Source organism: Euleptes europaea, chromosome 1 (assembly GCF_029931775.1).
Source record: "Euleptes europaea isolate rEulEur1 chromosome 1, rEulEur1.hap1, whole genome shotgun sequence".
Lineage (NCBI taxonomy): Eukaryota > Metazoa > Chordata > Lepidosauria > Squamata > Sphaerodactylidae > Euleptes > Euleptes europaea.
The window spans coordinates 155,763,762-155,769,761 of record NC_079312.1 but is presented as its reverse complement, the minus strand read 5'-3'; positions in this window follow the sequence as shown (position 1 = coordinate 155,769,761).

Here is a 6,000-nt window from a genome sequence, read left to right as displayed (position 1 = left end):
ATGCAACTGCAGAAGGTCACAGATACGAATCTTCCTTCATTGTCTCCACCTACATGGGTCCTCCCTTTACCCCACGTAAAATATCTATGCTCCTTTTACTATGCTGAGTTTTGCTTACTTCTACAAAAGTTCTTCCTGTCATGGATTTCATACTATCTAGTTCAGTTTGGCCCTCTAAAGGCAAGATTCCAGTCCCTTAGGAAATTAGACTGGCACACCATCACATTCCTTATTGGCACTTCCAGTCTAAAACGAAATTGGCTTTTGACTAATGGCTGCTGCAAAGTATGTAAGGGTTTTTCCCATAGAGATGCCAAGGCCTAGAGATGCATTACTATGCATTCATCAAGAATCAAGACCAGTAGTGGCATGCCATGTTTCCTAGAAGTTCTGGTTGTTTGTGACACTAGACCTTATTTTTCTGTCTCTGTTTTAAGAAATGGTCCTGAAATTAATATTAAGCAATACTATGGGCTGGATCCAGTAATCTATAATGTGCAAGGCTCACAGATCATTACTGCATCCCCCTCCCTTCAGCAGTCCTATCTGATCCTGGTGAAGTCAATCCCAGGGTGGTGGGACCCACAGGAATTAACAGCCGCATGATTTGGGAGGCTGCACTGAGGAGGGGAAAGCGGTGAAATTGGCCTCTCCTCAATTTTCTGTCAGTGCAGCTCTACTGACAGGAAGGGCAATTTCATTCTGTATTTACTCCTCACTTCAGCCCCTGACTCACATGACTGTTGGTTCTCGCAGTTCCAGCAACTCCAGAAATGAACTTTCCTGGGATTGGATGGGACTGCTGGGTGGAAGGGAATGTGGGGAAGATTGGTTGGTGACTATCAATGCTTTTCTCTCACAGAGTGCTGGATCTATGCCTATTTTAGGCTGAGTTTTGACCACAGTATGGTGAGTGACCCTGATGGTTATGGTTAGGTGGATCTGATGTGGTTAAAGCACAGAGGTTTCTGTACACTGTTCATACATTTTACCTCCCCCAAATCCAAACTTTCTGATGAAGAATCCCAAAGCTGTGCCCAGAATACTCAAACGGGCATCCAGTATGTGACAGCTGCCATGACCTGGATAGCCCAGGCTAGCCCAGTCTTCTCAGATCTCTGCTGCCAGCTGGGTTGGCCCTGGTCGGTATTTGGTTGGGAGACCACCAAAGAATATCAGGGTTGCAGAGGAAGGCAATGGCAAAGCACCTCTGAATGTTTCTTGTCTTGAAAATCCTATGGGGTTGCCCTAAGTAAACTGTGACTTGACAGGAAAGAAAAAGAGGGGAAAAAGTGGTAGATCGGGTGGAGGTGGTAAATATGCTTATTTCATTTAAAATTCCTGATTGTGTACTGCTTGTTCCCTTTTGTAATGGATTGGCAGAGGCTATGCGGCAGTAGGAGGGACAGTACTACACTTGGGCAAGGGACCATGGCTGGAAGTACTGGGAAGGCTCAAGCAGACAATTCAAGGCATTGATTCTCCACCACCAAAAATGCATCTTGGAAGAAAATGTTTTTTTTATCTGCCAACAGAAAAAGTTCTGGGGAAAGGACTCCCTCACACTTCGATCTGAAAGTTGCTAACGGTTCAGACCTGTCTATATTTTTCATGCTCGTTGCAAGAATCCCCGTGTGTTCACCTTTCTAAGAAAAGCCATCTTGTTTCTAATCCTGTAATACACTTTCTAAATGGCTTCGACCACCCTTTGCCAAAATTCAGACACATGTTTGTGTGTTTGTTTAGGGGGGGGGGGGAGAAGACTTTCGTATAATTAATGGAGCAACTGATTTCTAAATTCAGTTATGCGTGAAGGTATGCAAAAATGACACTTAAAAAGTTTCCGTCAGGGTTTCCAAGCATTCTCCATCATCAGACCCAACAGGATCCTCTGACCGTTGTGCACAGAGCTTTTCAATAATTCCTTTCTGCTGGCATAGAAAACATTAGACATGTTGGATTTTTATACCGGTCAGTGAAGTGTTTTTTTTTAAAGGGCAAGGGCATGCTTTCCAAATAAGATTACTTATTATAAATTAGGCCAACATAAGGCCCCATTGAGACAAGAATGTGACCCACCCCTTCCACATGCATAAGTCTGCAGAATATAGAGCTGCACCTTGACAACCTCATTCAGCTCGGGGGAGGACTTATTTTGGTCTATTCCATGGGGGCTTCTTAAAAAGAAAAAAGACAGATGAGCAAAAGAGGAGAGAGACTTAATTAGGACCTGCCTCTAGACCAGAACACCACCCAGTACATTCCAACTGGCCAAAATTTCTCCTTATAAGACTAGAAAAAAATCTTATTAAAGACAAAGGAACCCACAGATAAATAAGCAATGGTATCTCCCCTTAACCACACAGTGCAGTCAGGTAGTACTCTTTGAACACATTGTCATGTGACATGTGGGCTCTTGATTGGCTGCAGCCAGACCCATCTCTTATCCTAAAAGTATCATCCAAGAGCAAAGTTGGGATGTGCCATTTTTAATTGCTTTTTGTTTTGCTTTTTCAGATTTAAAAAAATTATTACATTTTGTTTCAGTTCATTTTTTAATTGTGTTACAAGGAAACAAGTCACACAATATTGAATGGAAACAAAATGAAAATGAATTTCTATTAGGTTATAGCTGTAAGGATTTGCTGTTTTTGCCTTCCAGCCAATTGTGATGAAATTCTCCAGGACTATACCCCTCGCAGAAGGGATCCTTCCTGTCACCCAATTTAAAGCCAGACTGGACACAGAGAGGAAGCTTTTGGAAACCTAAGCAAGCATGTAGCATGCCATACAGGGCATGCATACATCTCAACAACAAATGAAATGCTGTCGGGTTCCTTGCCATGTTTAGCAGGAATCCCTGGCCTTCTCTGCACCAGGCACGCACAGATCAAATGAGATGCCCCAGTTCCTCTACCTGCTTTGCCCTATGGGGTGGGAGTTTCTTCTTCCTTTTCCTTTTCTTTAGTGGGCTAGGCAGAACTGCATGTAACGTGTAGCTCTGTGATTCTTTTAACAGACTTTTTAAATTTTACTGAATGCAGCTGCTTGTGTTTAAGCTTCAAAGGGGAGACTTGTGTGGAGAGAGATGGGGACTTTCATCTGGTACCCTTTCTCCCCATTGAGACTTAGAGTTGCTTTATCCCCTTCTGGAGAAAACTTGACAGGTTTTAGTAACTTTTCTTCAGTGGGCATAAAATTAGCTGAGGGAGGAGCAATTTTCAGCAGAAATGTAGCATGGGAAGAATGAATTAAAAGAGCCGCAAACTGGCCATTTACGTTAGAAGGAGCATTCCTGGCAAGCTGCTGGTGAAGGGCCCCTGGCAGACGTGAGCAAGCCGAGCCAAGCCCCAGTATCTCTGCCAGTGCGGAAGGGGCCACTCAGCTCAGACCTGGCCAGCAGCATACGCACATGAACACATGAATCTGCCTTATACTGCATCAGGCCATCGGTCCATCAAGTTCAGTATTGTCTACTCAGACTGGCAGCGGCTTTCCAGAGCCCCAGGCAGAGGTCTTTCACAATCACCTGCTTCCTGGACCTTTTAACTGGAGATGCCAGGGATTGTGCCTTGGACCTTCTGCATGTCAAGCAGATGTTCTAAACCTGGGCCACAGCCCCTCCCAACAAGCTTACTTGTTGCCTCCCCCTGCATTGCCACCAATATTTTAAAAGGTAAAGGTAGTCCCCTGTGCAAGCACCGGGTCATTCCCGACCCATGGGGTGATGTCACATCCCGATGCTTACTAGGCAGACGATGTTTACGGGGTGGTTTGCCATTGCCTTCCCCAGTTGTCTACACTTTACCCCCTGCAAGCTGAGTACTCATTTTACCAACCTCAGAAGGGTGGGAGACTGAGTCAACCTGGAGCTGGCTACCTGAAACTGCCTTCCGCTGGGATCAAACTCAGGTCGTGAGCAGAGCTTGGACTGCAGTACTACAGCTTACCACACTGCGCCACGGGGCTCTTATTTTACCAGTATTTTACTCTACAATAATTATTGGGTTTCAAGAATGTTAATGATCAGCAGCAGTAAAGGACCCAAGGTAAAAACTTTAAGCTGAGCAAGTTTACAATTTTTGGCCTTGAAGTCTGTAGATTCCTAGTGGGCTCCCAAAATCTTCAGCAAGGACCACCGCCACTCCCAGCTTTGCTGCTGGGTCTTTTTTTGTGTGTGTGGGTAGTGGTGGTGATGGTGGCTTTTATTTAAGATAGCTTTGAACATACAGTGCGAGACTGAACTTGTGGCCATATGACACTTCATTAGGCCCCATGCTGTTTTCTTACCGTCAGGCAATAAACGAGAAATGAAAAACAATCTCTTTTGCTCTGTGCTGTCTTGTTTCCCACAAGATGCGAGATTGGCTATGCCAGCCTTTCCAAAAGCCTGAGAGTGCCTGCGTGTCTAAATCTCTGCTTCGATCAGAACAAATGATTAAAAGCCAGCCCCGTATTCGTTCATTTGCTGAAATAACTTCAATAAGCTCACCAAAGTGTTTCATTTACTGTGCCACACGCCACGCTTATATGGCACAGAGTTTTTATAAAAACCATCAGTGCTCAGCTGTTCCTAGTTACGTTAAAACAATCCCATTTTGGACACCCAAGCTGTGTTTTGGATCCCGCTGCCACCCACCGTCAGGTGCCCAAACCTGTTAGCAGAGAAAATTGCCCTTTTTCAATCAGCACCACACCATGTGTTTGTATAAAGTGCTATCAAGTCGCAGACAACTCACGGCAACCTAGTAGGGTTTTCAAGGCAAGAGACTAACAGAGGTGGTTTGCCAATGCCTTCCTCTGCATGACAACCCTGCATAGCCTTGGTGGTCTCCTATCCAAGTACTAACCAGGACTCACCCACGAGCAGCGGCTAATTTCTGAATGCAGAGCTGCTAATTATCTGAATGCAGATAATAAAGCCCTCTTGCCTCATCATCTGTTGTCCTTGTCTCTCTGGATGGGTGGGGAATGAGGACGTTGGGGGCCGTGGGCACGGGGTCCCAGACTGGCCCATCCCATCCCCTGACCTTCTCTTCCATGTGGGCAGCCATCGAAAGGGAGCGGCTGGAAGCCTGCTGTGAGTGGCAGGAGATGACTGCACGGGCCGATCGCTGGATGGAGACCCTGGCCACCTGGAGATGATGCTTGGACTGACCCAGAATCTGGTGGAGGGGCAGGAGTGGGTGCAGAGGTCCTTTGATGGCATGATGTGTGCATTCCCCCCCCCCCGTGGCTGAGCTGCCCTCCCCGCCAGCTCTGAGGGTTTCCCCGAGGACACACGTCTGTGCCAGGAAACAGCCCCCCCCTCTGGCAAGCAAGACATTAACCTCCACCCCCTCTGCCCTCCAGCACCCATCCACACCCCACACCTCCACTGCGGCTGACATGCTTGGGGGTGGTGGCTGGTGATTCCAGCCCACATGTTGAGTTGGAGTGTACAGGGGGAGGGGAGGTGGTTGCCACAAGTGGGCCCTTCCCCCCACCCATCATTCCGCCTGCCACCGGGAGGTCCCACTGGCCGTGCCCACCAGCTTGCCTCTGACCATCCGGCCCCTCCCTCCCTGCAACCATCTCTGGCGCAGGGGCAGGGCACACGCTGGGCTGGCCATGCCTACCGCCGCCCCTCCACCTCTCCCTCCTCCCTGATGGACTGGGCCGGGCATAGCCCCACCCCCAGGTCTCTACCTCCTTGCTCTCGTACCATCTCCTCAGCTAGGCCCCCATAGCCCCGGTGCACCCACGCCATTGAGCGCTTCCCATGTATTTTCTGCATTTTCACAGTTTTTCTTGGTGGGCTGCAATGCAGTGAACGGCTTAGGAGCCAGCCCAGCTCCACCGTTGCTGCACTGCCTGTGGCCACGGTGCAGCTCCCCCCTTCCTCGGAATGGGCTGTTTGGCTTGTAGCCATTGCAGTGCCCGAGTTATACTGATGCCTGAATGGGAAATTGTGGTCACATCACCAGTATAGAATCATGGAGTTGGAAGGGGGCATACAGG